Below are 22,741 nucleotides of genomic sequence, written 5' to 3' on the forward strand. Positions count from 1 at the left end.
ATCAAGGTCTTTTCAGACACAGTTCGGTAGGTACGTGGAATGCACTGCCAGTGACGGTGGCAAAGGTGGATACAATCAGCGTCTTTTCAGACACTGTTCGCTAGGTACGTGGAATGCACTGCCAGCGACTGTGGTAAAGGTGGGTATATTCAGGGTCTGTTCAGACACTTTTCGGTAGGTACGTGGAATGCACTGCCAGAGACGGTGGTAAAGGTGGGTACAATCAGGGACTTTTCAGACACTGTTCGATCGGTACGTGGAATGCAACGCCAGCGACGGTGGTAAACGTGGATACAATCAGGGTCTTTTCAGACACTGTTCGGTAGGTACATGGAATGCACGGTCAGCGACGGTGGTAAAGGTGGGAACAATCAGGGTCTTTTCAGACACTGTTCGGTAGGAACGTGGACTGCACTGCCAGCGACGGTGGTAAAGGTGGATGCAATCAGGGTCTTTTCAGACACTGTTCGGTAGGTATGTGGAATGCAGTGCCAGAGACGGTGGAAAAGGTGGGTACAATCAAGGTCTTTTCAGACACAGTTCGGTAGGTACTTGGAATGCACTGCCAGCGACGGTGGTAAAGGTGGGTACAATCAGGGACTTTTCAGACACTGTTCGGTAGGTACGTGGAATGCACTGTCAGCGACGGTTGTAATGGTGGATACAATCAGCGTCTTTTCAGACACTGTTCGCTAGGTACGTGGAATGCACTGCCAGAGACGGTGGTAAAGGTGGGTACAATCAGGGACTTTTCAGACTCTGTTCGGTAGGTACATGGAATGCACGGTCAGCGACGGTGTTAAAGGTGGATGCAATCAGGGTCGGTTGAGACACTGTTCGGTACATGGAATGCACTGCCAGCGACGGTGGTCAAGGTGGGTACAATCAGGGTGCTTTGAGACACTGTTCGGTAGGTACGTGGAATGCACTGCCAGCGACGGTGGGAAAGGTGGGTACAATCAGGGTCTTTTCAGACACTGTTCGGTAGGTACATGGAATGCACGGTCAGCGACGGTGTTAAAGGTGGATGCAATCAGGGTCTGTTCAGACACTGTTCGGTAGGTACGTGGAATGCACTGCCAGTGACGGTGGTAAACGTGGATACAATCAGGGTCTTTTCAGACACTGTTCGGTTGGTACGTGGAATGCACTGACAGCGACGGTAGTAAAGGTGGGTACAATCAGCGTCTTTTCAGACACTGTTCGCTAGGTACGTGGAATGCACTGCCAGCGACTGTGGTAAAGGTGGGTATATTCAGGGTCTGTTCAGACACTTTTCGGTAGGTACGTGGAATGCACTGCCAGAGACGGTGGTAAAGGTGGGTACAATCAGGGACTTTTCAGACACTGTTCGATCGGTACGTGGAATGCAACGCCAGCGACGGTGGTAAACGTGGATACAATCAGGGTCTTTTCAGACACTGTTCGGTAGGTACATGGAATGCACGGTCAGCGACGGTGGTAAAGGTGGGAACAATCAGGGTCTTTTCAGACACTGTTCGGTAGGAACGTGGACTGCACTGCCAGCGACGGTGGTAAAGGTGGATGCAATCAGGGTCTTTTCAGACACTGTTCGGTAGGTATGTGGAATGCAGTGCCAGAGACGGTGGAAAAGGTGGGTACAATCAAGGTCTTTTCAGACACAGTTCGGTAGGTACTTGGAATGCACTGCCAGCGACGGTGGTAAAGGTGGGTACAATCAGGGACTTTTCAGACACTGTTCGGTAGGAACGTGGAATGCACTGTCAGCGACGGTTGTAATGGTGGATACAATCAGCGTCTTTTCAGACACTGTTCGCTAGGTACGTGGAATGCACTGCCAGAGACGGTGGTAAAGGTGGGTACAATCAGGGACTTTTCAGACTCTGTTCGGTAGGTACATGGAATGCACGGTCAGCGACGGTGTTAAAGGTGGATGCAATCAGGGTCGGTTGAGACACTGTTCGGTACATGGAATGCACTGCCAGCGACGGTGGTCAAGGTGGGTACAATCAGGGTGCTTTGAGACACTGTTCGGTAGGTACGTGGAATGCACTGCCAGCGACGGTGGGAAAGGTGGGTACAATCAGGGTCTTTTCAGACACTGTTCGGTAGGTACATGGAATGCACGGTCAGCGACGGTGTTAAAGGTGGATGCAATCAGGGTCTGTTCAGACACTGTTCGGTAGGTACGTGGAATGCACTGCCAGTGACGGTGGTAAATGTGGATACAATCAGGGTCTTTTCAGACACTGTTCGGTTGGTACGTGGAATGCACTGACAGCGACGGTAGTAAAGGTGGGTACAATCAGCGTCTTTTCAGACACTGTTCGGTAGGTACGTGGAATGCACTACCAGCGACGGTGGTAAATGTGGATACAATCAGGGTCTTTTCAGACACAGTTAGGTAGGTACGTGGAATGCACTGCCAGCGACGGTGGTAAAGGTGGGAACAATCAGGGTCTTTTCAGACACAGTTCGGTAGGAACGTGGACTGCACTGCCAGCGACGGTGGTAAAGATGGGTACAATCAGGGTCTTTTCAATCACTGTTCGGTAGGTACGTGGAATGCACTGACAGCGACGGTGGTAAAGGTGGATACAATCAGGGTCTTTTCAGACACTGTTCGATAGGTACGTGGAATGCACTGCCAGCGACGGTGGTAAAGGTGGGTAGAATCAGCGTCTTTTCAGACAGTGTTCGGTAGGTACGTGGAATGCATTGCCAGCGACGGTGTTAAAGGTGGATACAATCAGGGTCTTTTCAGAAACGGTTCGGTAGGTACGTGGAATGCGCTGCCAGCGACGGTGTTAAAGGTGGATGCAATCAGGGTCTTTTCAGACACTGTTCGGTAGGTACGTGGAATGGACTGCCAGCGACGGTGGTAAAGGCGGATACAATCAGAGTCTTTTCAGAGACTGTTCGGTAGGTACATGGAGTGCACTGCCAGCGACGGTGGTAAAGGTGGATATAATCAGGGTCTTTTCAGACACTGTTCGGTAGGTACGTGGAATGCACTGCCAGCGACGGTGGTAAAGGTGGGTACAATCAAGGGCTTTTCAGACACTGTTCGGTAGGTACGTGGAATGCACTGCCAGTGACGGTGGGAAAGGTGGGTACAATCAGGGTCTTTTCAGACACTGTTCGGTAGGTACATGGAATGCACGGTCAGCGACGGTGTTAAAGGTGGATGCAATCAGGGTCTGTTCAGACACTGTTCGGTAGGTACGTGGAATGCACTGCCAGCGACGGTGGTAAACGTGGATACAATCAGGGCCTTTTCAGACACTGTTCGGTAGGTACGTGGGATGCACTGCCAGCGACGATGGTGAAGGTGGATACAATCAGGGTCCTTTCAGACACTGTTTGGTAGGTACATGGAATGCACTGTTAGTGACGGTGGTAAAGGTGGATACAATCAGGGACTTTTCAGACACTGTTCGGTAGGTACGTGGAATGCACTGACAGCGACGGTGGTAAAGGTGGATACAATCAGGGTCTTTTCAGACACTGTTCGATAGGTACGTGGAATGCACTGGCAGCGACGGTGGTAAAGGTGGGTAGAATCAGCGTCTTTTCAGACAGTGTTCGGTAGGTACGTGGAATGCACTGCCAGTGACGGTGGTAAAGGTGGGTAGAATCAGCGTCTTTTCAGTCAGTGTTCGGTAGGTACGTGGAATGCACTGCCAGCGACGGTGTTAAAGGTGGATACAATCAGGGTCTTTTCAGAAACGGTTCGGTAGGTACGTGGAATGCATTGACAGCGACGGTGGTAAAGGTGGGTACAATCAGGGACATTTCAGACACTGTTCGGTAGGTACGTGGAATGGACTGCCAGCGACGGTGGTAAAGGCGGATACAATCAGGGTCTTTTCAGAGACTGTTCGGTAGGTACGTGGAATGCACTGGCAGCGATGGTGGTAAAGGTGGATACAATCAGGGTCTTTTCAGACACTGTTCGGTAGTTACGTGGAATGCACTGCCAGCGACGGTGGTAAAGGTGGGTACAATCAAGATCTTTTCAGACACTGTTAGGTAGGTACGTGGAATGCACTGCCAGCGACGGTGGTAAAGGTGGGTACAATCAAGATCTTTTCAGACACTGTTCGGTAGGTACGTGGAATGCACTGCCAGCGACGGTGGTAAAGGCGGATACAATCAGGGTCTTTTCAGAGACTGTTCGGTAGGTACGTGGAATGCACTGGCAGCGATGGTGGTAAAGGTGGATACAATCAGGGTCTTTTCAGACACTGTTCGGTAGTTACGTGGAATGCACTGCCAGCGACGGTGGTAAAGGTGGGTACAATCAAGATCTTTTCAGACACTGTTAGGTAGGTACGTGGAATGCACTGCCAGCGACGGTGGTAAAGGTGGGTACAATCAAGATCTTTTCAGACACTGTTCGGTAGGTACGTGGAATGCACTGCCAGCGACGGTGGTAAAGGTGGGTACAATCAGGGTCTTTTCAGACACTGTTCGGTAGTTACGTGGAATGCACTGCCAGCGACGGTGGTAAAGGTGGGTACAATCAAGATCTTTTCAGACACTGTTAGGTAGGTACGTGGAATGCACTGCCAGCGACGGTGGTAAAGGTGGGTACAATCAAGATCTTTTCAGACACTGTTCGGTAGGTACGTGGAATGCACTGCCAGCGACGGTGGTAAAGGTGGGTACAATCAGGGTCTTTTCAGAGACTGTTTGGTAGGTACATGGAGTGCACTGCCAGCGACGGTGGTAAAAGTGGGTATAATCAGGGTCTTTTCAGAGACTGTTCGGTAGGTACGTGGAATGCACTGCCAGCGACGGTGGTAAAGGTGGATGCAATCAGGGTCTTTTCAGACACTGTTCGGTAGGTACGTGGAATGCACTGCCAGCGACGGTGGTAAAGGTGGGTACAATCAGGGTCTTTTCAGACACTGTTCGGTAGGTACGTGGAATACACTGCCAGCGACGGTGTAAAGGTGGGAACAATCAGGGTCTTTTCAGACACTGTTCGGTAGGTACGTGGACTGCACTGCCAGCGACAGTGGTAAAGGTGGGTACAATCAGGGTGTTTTCAGACACTGTTCGGTGGTTACGTGGAATGCACTGCCAGCGACGGTGGTAAAGGTGGGTACAATCAGGGTCTTTTCAGACACTGTTCGGTAGGTACGTGGGATGCACTGCCAGCGACGATGGTGAAGGTGGATACAATCAGGGTCCTTTCAGACACTGTTTGGTAGGTACATGGAATGCACTGTTAGTGACGGTGGTAAAGGTGGATACAATCAGGGACTTTTCAGACACTGTTCGGTATGTACGTGGAATGCACTGCCAGCGACGGTGGTAAAGGTGGATACAATCAGTGTCTTTTCAGACACTGTTCGCTAGGTACGTGGAATGCACTGCCAGCGACTGTGGTAAAGGTGGGTATATTCAGGGTCTGTTCAGACACTGTTCGGTAGGGACGTGGAATGCACTGCCAGCGACGCTGGTAAAGGTGGGTACAATCAGGGTCTTTTCAGACACTGTTCGGTAGGTACGTGGAATGCACTGCCAGCGACGGTGGTAAAGGTGGATACAATCAGGGTCTTTTCAGACACTGTTCGGTAGGTACATGGAATGCACTGCTAGTGACGGTGGGAAAGGTGGGTACAATCAGGGTCTTTTCAGACACTGTTCGGTAGGTACGTGGAATGAACTGCCAGCGACGGTGGTAAAGGTGGATACAATCAGGGTCTTTTCAGATACTGTTCGGTAGGTACATGGAATGCACTGCCAGCGACGGTGGTAAAGGTGGATACAATCAGGGTCTTTGTTCGGTAGGTACGTGGAATGCACTGCCAGCGACGGTGGTAAAGGTGGATACAATCAGGGTCCTTTCAGACACTGTTCGGTACATGGAATGCACTGCCAGCGACGATGGTAAAGGAGGATACAATCAGGGTCTTTTCAGACACTGTTAGGTAAGTACGTGGAATGCACTGCCAGCGACGGTGGTAAAGGTGGGTACAATCAGGGTATTTTCAGAATCTGTTAGGTAGGTACACGGAATGCACTGCCAGCGACGGTGGTAAAGGTGGATACAATCAGAGTCTATTCAGACACTGTTCGGTAGGTACGTGGAATGCACTGCCAGCGACGGTGGTAAAGTTGGATACAATCAGGGTCTTTTCAGACACTGTTCGGTAGGTACGTGGAATACACTGCCAGCGACGGTGGTAAAGGTGGGTACAAACCGGGTCTTTTCAGACACTGTTCGGTAGGTACGTGGAATGCACTGCCAGCGACGGTGTTAAAGGTGGATACAATTAGGGTCTTTTCAATCACTGTTCGGTAGGTACGTGGAATGCACTGACAGCGACGGTGGTAAAGGTGGGTACAATCAGGGTCTTTTCAGACACTGTTCGGTAGGTACGTGGAATGCACTGACAGCGACGGTGTTAAAGGTGGGTACAATCAGGGTCTTTTCAGACACTGTTCGATAGGTACGTGGAATGCACTGCCAGCGACGGTGTTAATGGTGGATACAATTAGGGTCTTTTCAATCACTGTTCGGTAGGTACGTGGAATGCACTGACAGCGACGGTGGTAAAGGTGGGTACAATCAGCGTCTTTTCAGACACTGTTCGGTAGGTACGTGGAATGCACTACCAGCGACGGTGGTAAATGTGGATACAATCAGAGTCTTTTCAGACACTGTTCGGTAGGTACGTGGAATGCACTGCCAGCGACGGTGGTAAAGGTGGATACAATCAGGGACTTTTGAGACACTGTTCGGTAGGTACGTGGAATGCACTGCTAGCGACGGTGGTAAAGGTGGGTATAGTCAGGGTCCTTTCAGATGCTGTTCGGTAGGTACGTGTAATGCACTGCCAGCGACGGTGGTAAAGGTTGATACAATCAGGGTCTTTTCAGACACTGTTCGGTAGGTACGTGGAATGCACTGCCAGTGACGGTGGTAAAGGTGTGTACAATCAGGGTCTTTTCAGACACAGTTCGGTAGGTACTTGGAATGCACTGCCAGCGATGGTGCTAAAGGCGGGTACAATCAGGGTCTTTTCAGAATCTGTTAGGTAAGTACACGGAATGCACTGCCAGCGATGGTGGTAAAGGTGGATACAATCGGGGTATTTTCAGACACTGATCGGTAGGTACGTGGAATGCACTGCCATCGAAGGTGGTAAAGGTGGGTACAATCAGGGTATTCGCAGACACTGTTCGGTAAGTACGTGGAATGCACTGCCAGCGACGGTGGTAAAGGTGGGTACAATGAGGGACTTTTCAGACACTGTTCGGTAGGTACGTGGAATGCACTGCCAGCGACGGTGGTAAATGTGGATACAATCAGGGTCTTTTCAGACACTGTTCGGTAGGTACGTGGAATGCACTGCCAGTGACGGTGGTAAAGGTGGGTACAATCAGGGTCTTTTCAGACACAGTTCGGTAGGTACGTGGAATGGACTGCCAGCAATGGTGGTAAAGGCGGGTACAATCAGGGTCTTTTCAGAATCCGTTAGGTAGGTACACGGAATGCACTGCCAGCGATGTTGGTAAAGGTTGATACAATCAGGGTCTTTTCAGACACTGTTCGGTAGGTACGTGGAATGCACTGCCAGCGAAGGTGGTAAAGGCGGGTACAATCAGCGTCTTTTCAGAATTTGTTAGGTAGGTAAACAGAATGCACTGCCAGCGACGGTGGTAAAGGTTGATACGATCAGGGTCTTTTCAGACACTGTTCGGTAGGTACGTGGAATGCACTGCCAGCGACGGTGGTAAAGGTGGATACAATCAGAGTCTTTTCAGACACTGTTCGGTAGGTACGTGGAATGCACTGCCAGCGACGGTGGTAAAGGCGGGTACAATCAGGGTCTTTTCAGACACTGTTCGGTAGGTACGTGGAATGCACTGCCAGCGACGGTGGTAAAGGTGGATACAATCAGAGTCTTTTCAGACACTGTTCGGTAGGTACGTGGAATGCACTGCCAGCGACGGTGGTAAAGGTGGGTACAATCCGGGTCTTTTCAGACACTGTTCGGTAGGTACGTGGAATGCACTGCCAGCGACAGTGGTAAAGGTGGATACAATCATGGTCTTTTCAGACACTGTTCGTTAGGTACGTGGAATGCACTGCCAGTGACGGTGGTAAAGGTGGGTACAATCAGGGTCTTTTCAGACACAGTTCAGTAGGTACTTGGAATGCACTGCCAGCGACGGTGGGAAAGGCGGGTACAATCAGGGTCTTTTCAGAATCTGTTAGGTAGGTACACGGAATGCACTGCCAGCGACGGTGGTAAAGGTGGATACAATCAGAGTCTTTTCAGACACTGTTCGGTAGGTACATGGAATGCACTGCCAGCGACGGTGGTAAAGGTGGGTACAATCAGGGTCTTTTCAGACACTGTTCGGTAGGTACGTGGAATGCACTGCCAGCGACGGTGGTAAAGGTGGGTACAATCAGGGTCTTTTCAGACACAGTTCGGTAGGTACTTGGAATGCACTGCCAGCGACGGTGGTAAAGGTGGGTACAATCAGGGTCTTTTCAGACCCAGTTCGGTAGGTACATGGAATGCACTGCCAGCGACGGTGGTAAAGGTGGATACAATCAGGGTCTTTTCAGACACTGTTCGGTAGGTACGTGGAATGCACTGCCAGCGACGGTGGTAAAGGTGGATACAATCAGGGTCTTTTCAGACACTGTTCGGTAGGTACGTGGACTGCACTGCCAGCGACGGTGGTAAAGGTGGATACAATCGGGGTATTTTCAGACACTGTTCGGTAGGTACGTGGAATGCACTGCCAGCGAAGGTGGTAAAGGTGGGTACAATCAGGGTCTTTTCAGACACTGTTCGGTAAGTACGTGGAATGCACTGCCAGCGACGGTGGTAAAGGTGGGTACAATCAGGGTCTTTTCAGACACTGTTTGGAAGGTACATGAGTGCACTGCCAGCGACGGTGGTAAAGGTGGGTACAATCAGGGTCTTTTCAGACACTGTTCGGTAGGTACGTGGAATGCACTGACAGCGACGGTGGTAAAGGTGGGTATAATCAGGGTCTTTTCAGACACTGTTCGGTAGGTACGTAGAATGCACTGCCAGCGACGGTGGTAAAGGCGGATACAATCAGGGACTTTTCAGACACTGTTCGGTAGGTACGTGGAATGCACTGACAGCGATGGTGGTAAAGGTGGATACAATCAGAGTCTTTTCAGACACTGTTCGGTAGGTACGTGGAATACACTGCCAGCGACGGTGGTAAAGGTGGGTACAATCCGGGTCTTTTCAGACACTGTTTGGAAGGTACATGAGTGCACTGCCAGCGACGGTGGTAAAGGTGGGTAAAATCAGGGTCTTTTCAGACACTGTTCGGTAGGTACTTGGAATGCACTGCCAGCGACGGTGGTAAAGGTGGATACAATCAGGGTCTTTTCAGACACAGTTTGGTAGGGACGTGGAATGCACTGCCAGCGACGGTGGTAAAGCTGGGTACAATCAAGGTCTTTTCAGACACAGTTCGGTAGGTACCTGGAATGCACTGCCAGCGACGGTGGTAAAGGCGGGTACAATCAGGGTCTTTTCAGACACAGTTCGGTAGGTACGAGGAATACACTGCCAGCGACGGTGGTAAAGGTGGATACAATCAGCGACTTTTCAGACACTGTTCGGAAGGTACATGAGTGGACTGCCAGCGACGGTGGTAAAGGTGGGTACAATCAGGGTCTTTTCAGACACTGTTCGGTAGGTACGTGGAATGCACTGCCAGCGACGGTGGTAAAGGTGGGTACAATCAGGGTCTTTTCAGACACAGTTCGGTAGGTACTTGGAATGCACTGCCAGCGACGGTGGTAAAGGTGGGTACAATCAGGGTCTTTTCAGACACAGTTCGGTAGGTACATGGAATGCACTGCCAGCGACGGTGGTAAACGTGGATACAATCAGGGTCTTTTCAGACACTGTTTGGTAGGTACGTGGACTGCACTGCCAGCGACGGTGGTAAAGGTGGATACAATCCGGGGTCTTTTCAGACACTGTTCGGTAGGTACGTGGAATGCACTACCAGCGACGGTGGTAAAGGTGGGTACAATCAGGGTCTTTTCAGATACTGTTCGGTAGGTACGTGGAATGCACTGCCAGCGACGGTGGTAAAGGTGGATACAATCAGGGTCTTTTCAGACACTGTTCGGCAGGTACGTGGAATGCACTGCCAGCGACGTTGGTAAAGGTGGATACAATCAGGGTCTTTTCAGACACTGTTCGGTAAGTACGTGGAATGCACTGCCAGCGACGGTGGTAAAGGTGGATACAATCAGTGTCTTTTCAGACTCTGTTCGGTAGGTATGTGGAGCTGGGAATAATAGAGGGATATTTGGCATTGAAACTCTCGGCAGCTTCTCGATTCGGTTATATGCTCTGCATGAGGTCGTCATCCGAAGGGCCTATAATGAATTGCAGACTCCTGTTTCTATGTTTTTATATGAAATACTCCTCTTCTAACAAGGCATGGATCAAGCATCCTGACTAACCAACAACATCGCTGACTGCATTGCTGTCTGTATGAGAAAGGGCACTACTTCTGCCTTCTATCAACCTGTGACTTGGCTCAGTCTGTCTCCGTCCTTTGGTGTTATTTCAAGTTCAGGTCATGTTCCACAACACGACAAAGTGAACTTGTTACTACATGTCTGATCCTGGAGGTTTTCTAATTACTGGGATCAAATCCCCCCAGCTGAGTGACAGTGATGAACCCATCGATGGCAATGCCTATGACTATGAAGGGATTCTCATTGGAGTGTGGCACTTTTGTGATGTGAAAGCTACAAGTCACCCGTCATCGAGGACAAAGGTGCTTCATATCGTTATTTACCCAGAAAGAACTAAAGCTGACCGGGGGATTTTTTAATGCTATACAGTACTAATTGACATTTTCACTGACTGGAAGGTAGACTCTTTATCTGAGAGTAACTGGACACTATATTTTTGTTCCGAGGTAGTTATCCTCGGATTTGCATGGCTGGAGGTCGCTGCGTTAGGGACATTCTCTTTGGGGACAACGTTGGCGTGTCAACCATGGCTGCCTCCTTACCCAGAAGACACCACGGCGTAGAAACCTGTCCATCCGCCATCCAAGGACCCAGCGATGCGCATGCGCCGGAGAAATGGCGGCGCTGCCAGCTCTCAACCGCCGGAAACTACCCGCGGCTCGGGTAAATCGTGGGACTGAGAGAGACGGAAAGGACTGGGACTGTCCTGAGGTGCGGGACCAGTGTGGACAGAGATGGTAATTTTTCTTCAATCGCGGTTCAGACGCCGGTGATTAAGTTCCCACCCGCGGCCCCGCTCCTACCTGCGTCCGATCCCCGAGAGCCTGTCGTCTGCTGAGCGCATGCGCAATGTTCACGACGGGCTGTGCCGTCCACGCATGCGCATTGGTTTAAACAGGATAAAAAATCTGCAGACGCGGAAATCCAAAGCAACACCTGGAGGAACTCAGGGGTGCAGCAAGCAACTATGGAGAGGAGAGAACAGTCGGCGTTTCAGACCCACACCCTTCTTCAGGGCTGGAAAGGAAGGGAGGGAGTCAGAATGTGGGGGGAGATGAAGTGATCGGGTAAACTGGGAGACGGGGAGAGTAAAGAGCTGAGAAGTTAATGAGTGAGAGAGATAAAGGGCTGGAGAATAATACTATTTTATTGATCCTGAGTGGGAAATTCATTCCGTTACAGCAGCAACATTTAGAAACACACTTAACAGTGGCAGACTCTACTAATAAGAATGTAGAGAATAATAATATATACAGTAATACTGTACCAATGTGCAATAATATTGCATAAAATAATAATGCAGGGATTATTGAACTAAGATGTGTGGTCACCTATCGCAGAAAGATGAACTCTTGCATTTGGTAAGAAACAATTTCTGTAACTATGCTTGAGAGGGCGGGGTTGAGTGAGTCTGTTAGAAAGAGGGATGGGGAATCTGCTGCCTGTCGGGTAGGTGATGGAGAGGATATGACAGATTGTCCATAATCGGTAAGTTTATCAAAGAATGGATCCATGTCTCCTGATGAGTTTATTTTGTCATTTTGCACCGATGCTGCTCCCCCAACAGAAAGCAGCAAAGAAGACTGCACTCGCTACAGCAGACTGGTAAAAGATCTGCACCAACCTGCCTCACACATTCAAGCATCTCGGCTTCATAGAAGACAAAGTCTACTCATCCCCTTCTTCAAAACAGCCTTTCTGTTGGTTTTTCAGTCATGTCTTTACCCGAGGTGAACACCCAACTAATTGTCCTCCACCACAGTGACCTCTTCTCCCAGAATGTGTACAGGACTCATCACTGTCCTCTTCCCCCTAAAATCAATCACCATTTCCCTGGTTTCGGCCACATTCAGGAGCAGGTGATTCCTCCCTCACTATCCACAATCCTGTCCACCAGTCCTCTGTACCCCGACTCCTGCCCATCTCTGATGCACCCAACTACCGCAGAGTCATCAAAGAACTTCTGCAACTGGCCAGACTCAGAGTTGGACTGAAAATCTGAGGAGTACAGTGTGTACAGAAAAGGAGAGGACAGTCCCTTGTGGGGCTCCAGTGACACTCACCTCCACCTCAGGCACAGAACCACCCAGCGGTACAAACTGGGGTCTGTCTGCCAGGAAGGCAGTGATCCAGGAGAGAGTGGATTTGTGTACACCCATTCTTTGCAATTTCTTGCTCAGAAGACTGGATGGATTACACTGAAGGCACTAGAGCGATTTAAAATTATGATTCTCACAATGCCACCAGCATCATTCCGGTGGGAGTAAGCTCACAGCAACAGGTGGATGATAGAACACAGAACCAAAGAGAATCTGCAGCACAACACAGGCCCTCCGGCCCACAAAGCTGAACCCAACATGTCCTAGGCTTGCCCATAGCTCCATGTACCGGTCCAGGAGTCTCTGAAAAGACCCTACCGTTTCCACCTCCACCACGGTCGCCGGCAGCCCATTCCACGCACTCACCACTCTCTGCGTAAAAAAACACAGGTCCCTGACATCTCCTCCGTATCTACTTCCAAGCACCTTCAGAATACCTCCACTCGTGCTCGCCAGTTCAGCCCTGGGGAAAAGTCTCTGACTATCCACATGATCAATGCCTCTCATTATCTTGTACACCTCCATCAGGTCACCTCTCATCCTCCGTCGCTCCAAGGAGAAAAGCCAGGTTCACTCAACCGATTCTCATAAGGCATGCTCCCCAATCCAGGCAACATCCTTGTAAATCTCCTCTGCACCCTTTCTATGGTTTTCACATCCTTCCTGTAGTGAGGCGACCAGAAATGAGCAGAGTAATCAGAGTGAGGTCTGACCAGGGTCATATATAGGTGCAGCATTACCTCTCAGCTCTTAAACTCATGCACCGCGTGCCTTCTTTACCACAAATTCAACTTGTGTAGCAGCTTTGAGTGTCCCGTGGACCCGGACCCCAAGATCCCTCTGATCCTCCACACTGCCTAGAGTCTTACCATTGATTCTACGTTCTGCCATCATATTTGACCTACCAGATCAACTACCTCACACTTCTCTGGGTTGAACTCCATCTGCCTCTTCTCAGCCCAGTTTTGCATCCGATCAATGTCCCATTGTAAGCTGTGACATTCCTGGGCGATCTCTACTCTCTTTCTTGGAAAAGGGAACAGCATCTGCATCCCTCCAATCGTCTGAAACCTCTCCCGTCCTCATTGATGATGCAAAGATCATCGCCGGAGGCTCAGCCATCTCCTCCCTCACTTCCCACAGTGTCCTGGGGTACATCCCATTGGGTGCCGGTGGCTTGTCCAACAGATGCTTTCCAAAATCTCCAGCACATGGGATTGTCCACTCCTGACACACAGTAATCCAGAATGACTCACAGAACACAGAAAAAAAAAGGCGAAACGTAGGAGCTGCAGCAACGAGCTGTCACAAGCGCAGCACCATCTTAGAATGTGAGTAGCCTGGAGTGTCCCGTCTGACAGTGACTGGTCAGGGTAGGAGACAGCCGGAGAGACCACATCTACTGTCCCGTCTGACAGTGACTGGTCAGGGTAGGAGACAGCCGGAGAGACAACATCTGCTGACCCGTCTGACAGTGACTGGTCAGGGTAGGAGACAGCCGGAGAGACTACATCTGCTGACCCGTCTGACAGTGACTGGTCAGGGTAGGAGACAGCCGGAGAGACTACATCTGCTGTCCCGTCTGACAGTGACTGGTCAGGGTAGGAGACAGCCGGAGAGACTACACCTGCTGTCCCGTCTGACAGTGACTGGTCAGGGTAGGAGACAGCCGGAGAGACTACATCTGCTGACCCGTCTGACAGTGACTGCAAGTCAGGGTAGGAGACAGCCGGAGAGACTACATCTGCTGACCCGTCTGACAGTGACTGGTCAGGGTGGGAGACAGCCGGAGAGACTACATCTGCTGACCCGTCTGACAGTGACTGGTCAGGGTAGGAGACAGCCGGAGAGACCACATCTGCTGACCCGTCTGACAGTGACCGCAGGTCAGGGTAGGAGACAGCCGGAGAGACTACATCTGCTGACCCGTCTTACAGTGACTGGTCAGGGTAGGAGACAGCCGGAGAGACTTCATCTGCTGACCCGTCTTACAGTGACTGGTCAGGGTAGGAGACAGCCGGAGAGACTTCATCTGCTGACCCGTCTGACAGTGACCGCAGGTCAGGGTAGGAGATGTCGTGGTTTCTCCTGCCCCAGAAATGACCAAGAGACGCAGAAGATTCTTCAAGAAGGGTTAAACTTTAATTTGCAAATCAAAGCTGAGACAGTCATTGAGCTAGTCGCTGATTGCCCACCGATCCTTGTACATAACATCTTTATAGCAATCTCTTGGTTTAGTTGCATTAGCATATCCGATCGGTCTACAGTTGCGTATCACAAGTACGTCCACCACTATTGTTTCTACCCATTGATTTAATCATGTTCTAAGCTACATCTCTTCGCTCGCCTCTCATTAACACACCATTGTCTTCTACATTCTTAAGATTTCATTCTCCTACTAAATTGGGTACATGTACTCAGCTCCGATGTCACTATTGGAGTATAAAAGTATAAATTTTGCTGTGTAACCAAAACTATGAAGTCAGTTTTGAAACTTGCTATTTGCTATTCTCCTAGTAGAATGAAATCTTAAGAATGTAGAAGACAATGGTGTGTTAATGAGAAGTAGCTAAAGAGATGTAGATTCGAACATAATTAAGTCACATAATCCTAGGACGACTAATTGCTATGCATGTATCCTAAAAATGCAGAAGACAATGGTGTGTTAATGAGAGGTAGCTAAAGAGATGTAGATTAGAACATTGGTCCGTTCTGAGTTTGCTATTTGCTATACATGTACCCAATTTAGTAGGAGAATGAAATCTTAAGAATGTAGAAGACAATGGTGTGTTAACGAGAGGCAGCTAAGAGATGTAGATTAGAACACGATTGGGTCAATGGGACGTACGTTTAGTACGTGTGAAACTGGACCAGGGGATTGATATAAAAATGTTCTGTCCGGGGATCGGTGGGCAATCAGCGACTAGCTCAATGACTGTCTCAGCTTTGATTTGCAAATTAAAGTTTAACCCTTCTTGAAGAATCTTCTGCGTCTCCTGGTCACTTGTGAGGCACGAAAAACCACGACATCACAAGGATTGTTACAGAAACTCTTTCCCACCAAATGTAATCAGAATACAACCGTTCATTTACTGCAACAGGAGAACACACATCGTAGTTCAATAGTCTCTGCGTTATTATTTAATATATAATTATTGTGTATATTGTAAATCTTTATTTTTAGTAAAGTCTGCACAGTGCTAAGTATGTTTTTAAATGTTGCTGCTGTAACGAAAGAATTCCCCACTCTGGATTAATAGTATTTAATAATAATAATTCTCCACCCCTTTATCACTCTCACCAATCAACTTCTCAGCTCTTCACTCCTCCCCGTCTCCCTGTTTACCCTATCACCTCACCTTCCCCCAGATTCTTACTCCCTCCCTTCCTTTCCAGTCCTGAAGAAGGGTCTCGGTCTGAAGCGCCGACTGTTCTCTCCTCTCCATAGTTGCTGCCGGCAATTTCCTCCAGCATTTCCCCTCTTTTGCTTTGGATTTCCGCATCTGCAGATTTTCTCGTTTGCTCAAATGCGCATGCGCAGAGGTCTGAGGCGGTACTACCTATCGCGCATGCGCTCAGTCGGCGTGAGGCTCACAAGGACCGGCTGCAGGTAGGAGGGTCTCCGGGAGGGAATTAATCTCCGGTGTCTGAAACGCGATTGAAGGGCTATTACTGTGAGCTCTTGCCGCACTGGTCCTGCATCCCAGGACAGCCCCGGTCCGGTGCCTCTTCCTCAGCCCCACGAACCGTACCCGGGCCTCGGGGAGCTGACGAGCGCTGGAGCCGCCGCCATTTCTGCGGCGCATGCGCATCGCGAGAACGTTCGGTGGCTGACAGACCGGTTTCTCGTTCGTGCGGCCTTCTGGGTAAAGCGGCAGCCATGCGTGACTCTGCCAGCGTTGTCCCAGTACAGTCGGAGGAAATGAGAGCGAATGTCTCTCTCAAACTCTGCCGAGGTCCAGCTGTATACATGCAAGGATTAGTAATTCGGAACAAAAATATGTTTGCTAGTTAATCTTGGATGAAAAGCCTGCCTTCCAATCAATTAAATTGTCAATTAGTGCTGTATGGCAAAAAAAAATCCTTCCGTCAGATTTAGTTCCCTCTGGGTAAGTAACCCCTTTGTCCTCGAGGACAAGTGACTTGTGGCTTTCACATCACAAAAGTGCCACACTCCAATGAGAATAACTGCTGCCCTCCCATTCAGGATTGCTGGCATTGACATTAATGGATTCATCACTATCAATCAGCTGGGGTGGGGATCCGAGTAATTAGGTAATCTCTGGGATTCTATATGTTGTGACAAGTGATCTTGGTAGTGTTGTGGAGCATGGCCAGAACTTGAAATAATCCCAAAGGACAGAGACAAATTGAGCCAAGTCATAGGTTGATTGAACGCAGAAACATCCTCGTACAGACAGGAATACAGAGAATTTAATGGTCAGCCAGGATAACTGATCCGTGCCTTGTTAGAAGATGAGGAGTTCATATAGAGACAGAAATCCACAGTGTAATTACAATTTCCCTACCACATAGCCCATGTACCTATCTAAAAGTCTCTGAAAAGTTCCTATTCTACCCACCCTTTGTGTGAAAAACATACCTCTGACATCACCCTTGTACCTACTTCCAAGCACCATAAAACTATGCCCCCCACCCATGTCAGCCATTTCACTCTTGGGAAAAAGCTTCTTGCTATCCACACGATCAATGCCCCTCATCATCTTATTCACCTCTATCAGGTCACCTCTCATCTTCCTTCGCTCCGAAGTTCACTCAACCTATTCACATGAGGCATATTCTCCAATCCATGCAACATCCTTGTAAATCTCCTCTGCACTCTGTCCATAGTATCCACGTCCTTCCTGTATTGAGGGGACCAGAACTGAACACAGTACCAAAGGTGAGGTCTAACTCAGTACTTATATCTGTAAATCTCCTCTGCCCTCTGTCTATAGTATCCACATCCTTCCTGTATTGAGGGACCAGAACTGAACAGAGTACCAAAAGTGAGGTCTAACTAAGGCCTTATATCTGTAAAGTTACCTCTGGCATTTGAACTCGGTCCCATTGTTGATGAAGGCCTTCTTAACAACACTGTCAACCTGCCCGGCAGCTTTGTGTGCACGATTGAGACGGACCCCAAGATCTCACTGATCCTCCACCCTGTCAAGAGTCCTAACATTATTGTTGTATTCTGTCTTCAAATGTCACCTACTGAAAGGAACCACTGGGTTGGACTCCATCTGTCACTTCCCAGCCCAGTTCTGCATCCTATTGATGTCTGGCTGTAACCTCCAGACTATCCACAACAACCCCAACATTTGTGTAATCGACAAACTTACAAACCCACCCTTCTAGAAACGTAGGAAACCTACAGTACGATACAGGCCCTTCGGCCCACTTAGCCCTCTATTTTACTAAGCTCCATGTACATATCCAAAAGTCTCTTAAGAGACACTATCATATCTGCCTCCACCACCGTTGCCAGCAGCCCATTCCACTCACTCACCACTCTCTGAGTAAAAGACTTACGACTGACATCTCCTCTGTACCTACTCCCCAGCACCTTAGACCTGTGTCCTCTTGTGGCAACCATTTCCGACCTGGGAAAAAGCCTCTGACTATCCACACTGTCATGCCTCTCATCATCTTATACACTACTTCCTCATCAAGGTCATTTGTAAAAGTTACAAAGAGGAGGGGTCCCGGAAAAGATCCCTGCTGAACAGCACTGGTCACCGTCCTTCATACAGCATCTACATCCACCATTTGCCTTCTGTGGGCAAGCCAATTCTGGATCCACAAAGCAAGGTCACCTTGGATCCTTGCCTCATTAATTTCTCAATGAGCTTTGCTTGAGGAACCCTATCGAAAGTCTTACTGAAAGCCACGTCCACTACATCCAATGCTCTACCTTCATCACTGTGCTTTGTTGCATCTTCAAAGAATTCAATCCGGTTCATAAGGCATGACTTGCCCTTAACAAAGCCATGCTGACTATCCGTGATCGGATTATGTCTCTCCAAATGTTTGAAGTCCTGCCTCCCAGGATCTTCTCCAACCACTTGCCCACCACTGAAGCAAGACTTCATAAGACCATAAGATACAGGAGCAGAATTAGGCCATTTGGCCCATTGAGACTGCACCGCCATTCAATCATGGGCTGATCCAATTCTTCCAGTCATCCGCATTCCCCTGCTTTCACTCAATACCCTTCGATGTCCTGGCTAATCAAGAAACTATCTATCTCTGCCTTAAATACACCCAATGACTAGGCCTCCACAGCCACTTGTGGCAACAAATTCCACAGATTTACAACCCTCAGACTAAAGTAATTTCTCCGCATCTCAGTTCCGAAAGGTCGTCCTTCAATCCTGAAGTCGTGCCCTCTTGTCCTAGACCCCCTACCATGGGAAATAACTTTTCCATATCTCATCTGTTCAGGCCTTTTAATGTTCGGAGTGTTTCTATGAGAACTCCGTCATTCTCCTGAACTCCAGGGAATACAGCTCAAGAGCTGCCGGACGTTCCTCATGCGGTAACTGTTACGAACACAAAAGTCTCAGCAGCAGTGGAATGCCTGGAGTCTGGTTTTGCTGTTAACAAAACGCTATTTTATTAGTAACTACATCATTTAGTAACTTAAACCAGGTAAATCAAGAGGTAATGCTGTTATGCATATATAGGTGTAAATGCATAAATCCCCGAACTTCTTCAAGCTTAGGTGGTAAATGATACAGTCTTACGATGGTGTGGTAAGGAAATTCAATTTGGTCCACGGGATTGAAGTGAGAGAGAGAGAGAGAGATGTGTAATCCAAGTAAACAGATGTTGTCAATCCTCCTCGATGTCCTCCAAATCTTCCAAGTTAGCCAAACGTGACCAGCTTAAGAGCGACATCTTCAAGTGATAATCTACCAACCCAGGCAAGGGTTAGACAAGGGTTAGATTCCACAGGGTTGCCCTCAAACGCACTAATAGTCATGGATCGATTCTTCTAATCGATCCTCAGCCCCACCCTTGTGGGCACTTAAAAATTCAGTGGCAATTACGCCACCAACCTTTGTGCACCTGCGTGTACCACGAAAGAGATAGTTACACTTGTTTAAATGCTGGTGTACTGAACAACAGCTGTGTATCATGTAGCGTTCTCTCTCTCTCTCTCTCTCTCTCTCTCTCTCTCTCTCTCTCTCTCTCTCTCTCTCTCTCTCTCTCTCTCTCTCTCCTCCCCCCCTCCCTCTCCCTCCCCCCTCCCCCTCCTTCCCCCCCCTCTCTCTCTCTCTCTCTCCTCTCCCCCTCCCCCTCCTTCCCCCCCTCTCTCTCTCTCCCCCCCACTCTCCCTCTCCCTCTCCCTCTCCCTCCCTCTCTCTCTCTCTCTCTCTCTCTCTCCGTCCCTCCCTCCCCTTTCTCCCTCTCACTCCCTCTACTTGCACTGAACTTCTCTCTCTCTCTCTTACAGGCATGATTCTTAAAGGCACAGTCCATAATGAATAAAACTTAAGATTTCATCGCATTAACCATTTCATACCTCGTGAATCTTCGTTGAGCATTCACCAATGTCAATATATCCTTCCCAAAGTGAGGAGCCCAATCCTGTACACAATACTCCAAGTGTGGTCTCCCGAGTGCCTTATAAAGCCACAACATCACATCACTGCTCTTATATCCTATACCTCTAGAATTTTGCCTTATTCACAATCGGCTCAACCTGGAGGTTCATCTTTAGTGCATCCAGCACAAGGATTCCCAAGTCTCTTTGCATTTCTGCATTTTGAATTCTCTCCCCATTGAAATCATAGTCTGTCCATTTATTTCTTCCAGCAAATTGCATCACCACACACTTTCCAACATTGTATTTCATTTACCACTTCTTCGCTATTCCCCTAAACTATCTAAGTCTATTTGCATGTCTGCATTTTGAATTCTTTCCCCATCTAAATCACAGTCTGCCCATTTATTTCTTCTACCAAAGTGCATGACCACACACTTTCCAACATTGTATTTCATTTACCACTTCTTTGCTATTCCCCTAAACTATCTATGTCTCTTTGCAGGCTCTCTGTTTCCTCAACACTACCCGCTCCTCCACCTATTTTTTTATCATCGGCAAATTTAGCCATAAATCCTTTCATATCATAGTCAAAATCATTGACATGTATCGTAAAAAGCAGTGGTCCCAACTCTGACCCCTGTGGAACTCCACTGGTAACAGGAAGCCAGCCAGAATAGGATCCCATTATTCCCACTCTCTGTTTTCTGCCGACCAGCCAATGCTCCACCCACTTTAATAACTTCCCTGTCATACCATGGGCTTTTATCTTGCTAAACAGCCTCATGTGCAGCACATTGTCAAAGGCCTTCTGAACATCCAAGTACACCACATCAACTGCATCTCCTTTGTCTACCCTGCTTGTAATTTCCTCAAAGAATTGCAGTACTTTTGTCAGGCAGGATTTTCCTTTCAAGAAACCATGCTGGCTTTGGCCTATCTTGTCATGTGCCTCCAGGTACTCCATAATCTCATCCCTAACAATCGATTCCATCAACCGCCAACCATTGATGTCATGCTAACAGGTCTATAGTTCCCTTTCTGTTGCCTCTGACCCTTCTTAAGTAGCAGAGTAACATTTGCTATTTTCCAGTCATCTGGTACAATGCCAGAATTTATTGATTCTTCAAAGATCTGTTAATGCCTCCACAATCTTTCCAGCTATTTTCTTCAGAACCGGAGGGTGCATTGCATCAGGTCCTGGAGATTTATCCACCCTCAGACCATTAAACTTCCAGAGCACCTTCTGAGTCGTAATTGTCAGTGCACAAACTTCACTTCCCTGATACCCTTGAATGTCTGGTACGCATTCAGTTCCTCTTACTTCTCAGCAACTCTCATTACAATAAGTCCAGCGATATATTGTATTGGTCCTAAATCTACCCTCGACTCTTTTTACCCTTTATATATATATTTAAAAAAGCTTTCAGTATCTTCTTTGATATTAGTCACCAGCCTCCTCTCATAATTCATCTTTTCCTTCCGAATGACCTTCTGAGTTTTCTTTTGCAAGTTTTAAAAAGCTGGTGAAGCTGTCTTCCCACTAGCTCCAACTTCCTTGTTTGCCCTCTCTTTTGCTTTTACTTTGGCTCTGACTTCACTTGTCAGCCACAGTAGTGTCCTTCTTCCCTTTGAAAATCTCTTCTTATTTGGAATATATCTGTCTTGTATTTCCCTCATTATTTGCAGAAAATCCACCCATTCTGCTCTGCTGTCCTTCCTGCAAATGTCCCTTTTCAGTCGACTTCAGCCAGTTCCCCTCTCATCCATTGCAATTTCCTTTATTCCACTGAAATACTGACACATTGGTTTTATTTTTTCCCTCTCAAATTTCAATGTGAATTTGATCATATTGGGATCACCCAGTCCATGATAGCTGATCCCCTCGTGGGCTCAACAACCAGCTGTTCTAAAAAGCAATCCCTTAGATATTCTACAAATTCTTTCTCTCGAGGTCCTCCCAATTCACTTTCATGTTAAAATTGCCAATGATTATCAATGTTATCATTGCCTTTCTGACAGGCCTTTTCTATCTCCTGCTGTAATTTGTAATCCACATCCCGACTGCTGTATGGAGATCTGTATACAACTGCCATTCCCCTCCCCATTTCGTAACTCAACCCGTAGAGACCCATGACCCCATCATGTGGATAGGGTGGTGAAGAAAGCTTTTGTTATGCTGGCCTTTATAAATAAGAGCATTGAGTATAGGAGTTGGGATGTAGTGTTAAAACTGTACATGGCATTCGTAAGGCTGAATTTGGAGTATTGTGTACAGTTCCGGTCACTGAATTATAGGAACGATATCAACAAAATAGAGAGAGTACAGAGAAGATTTACTAGAATGTTACCTGGGTTTCAGCACCTAAGTCATAGGGAAAGGCTGAACAAGTTAGGTCTTTATTCTTTGGAGCACAGAAGGTTGAGGGGGGACTTGATAGAGGTATTTAAAATAATGAGGGGGATATATTGAGTTGACGTGGATAGGCTTTTTCCATTGTGAATAGGGGAGATTCAAACAAGTGGACATGATTTGAGAGTTGGGGGCAAAAGCTTAAGGAGGGAACGTCTTTACTCAGAGAGTGGTAGCTG

The 22,741-nt window shown here is 48.3% G+C and overlaps 2 protein-coding genes across 7 annotated transcripts in view; one reads left to right on the plus strand and one right to left on the minus strand.

Moving 5' to 3' along the window:
• The window catches only part of LOC132385860 (gastrula zinc finger protein XlCGF8.2DB-like), a 306,382-nt gene that overhangs the window by 171,046 nt on the left and 112,595 nt on the right, over positions 1 to 22,741 (minus strand). Inside the window, exon 1 of one of the 3 annotated variants that reach the window (XM_059958090.1) lies at positions 11,302 to 11,328. The exons of the other annotated variants lie outside the window; for them this stretch is intronic. The gene's annotated coding sequence lies outside the window, so the exon portion shown is untranslated. Of the gene's footprint in view, positions 1 to 11,301; positions 11,329 to 22,741 lie in introns of those variants that run through there. 3 annotated transcript variants of the gene reach the window in all.
• The window catches only part of LOC132385856 (gastrula zinc finger protein XlCGF26.1-like), a 260,710-nt gene continuing 254,126 nt past the window's right edge, over positions 16,158 to 22,741 (plus strand). The window contains exon 1 of one of the 4 annotated variants that reach the window (XM_059958084.1): positions 16,158 to 16,207. The gene's annotated coding sequence lies outside the window, so the exon portion shown is untranslated. The remainder of the gene's footprint in view (positions 16,208 to 22,741) is intronic. The other 3 variants (XR_009509317.1, XR_009509316.1, XR_009509318.1) reach the window with 3 other exon arrangements.

The sequence above is a fragment of the Hypanus sabinus genome, assembly GCF_030144855.1.
Source record: "Hypanus sabinus isolate sHypSab1 chromosome X2 unlocalized genomic scaffold, sHypSab1.hap1 SUPER_X2_unloc_3, whole genome shotgun sequence".
Classification (NCBI taxonomy): Eukaryota; Metazoa; Chordata; class Chondrichthyes; order Myliobatiformes; family Dasyatidae; genus Hypanus; species Hypanus sabinus.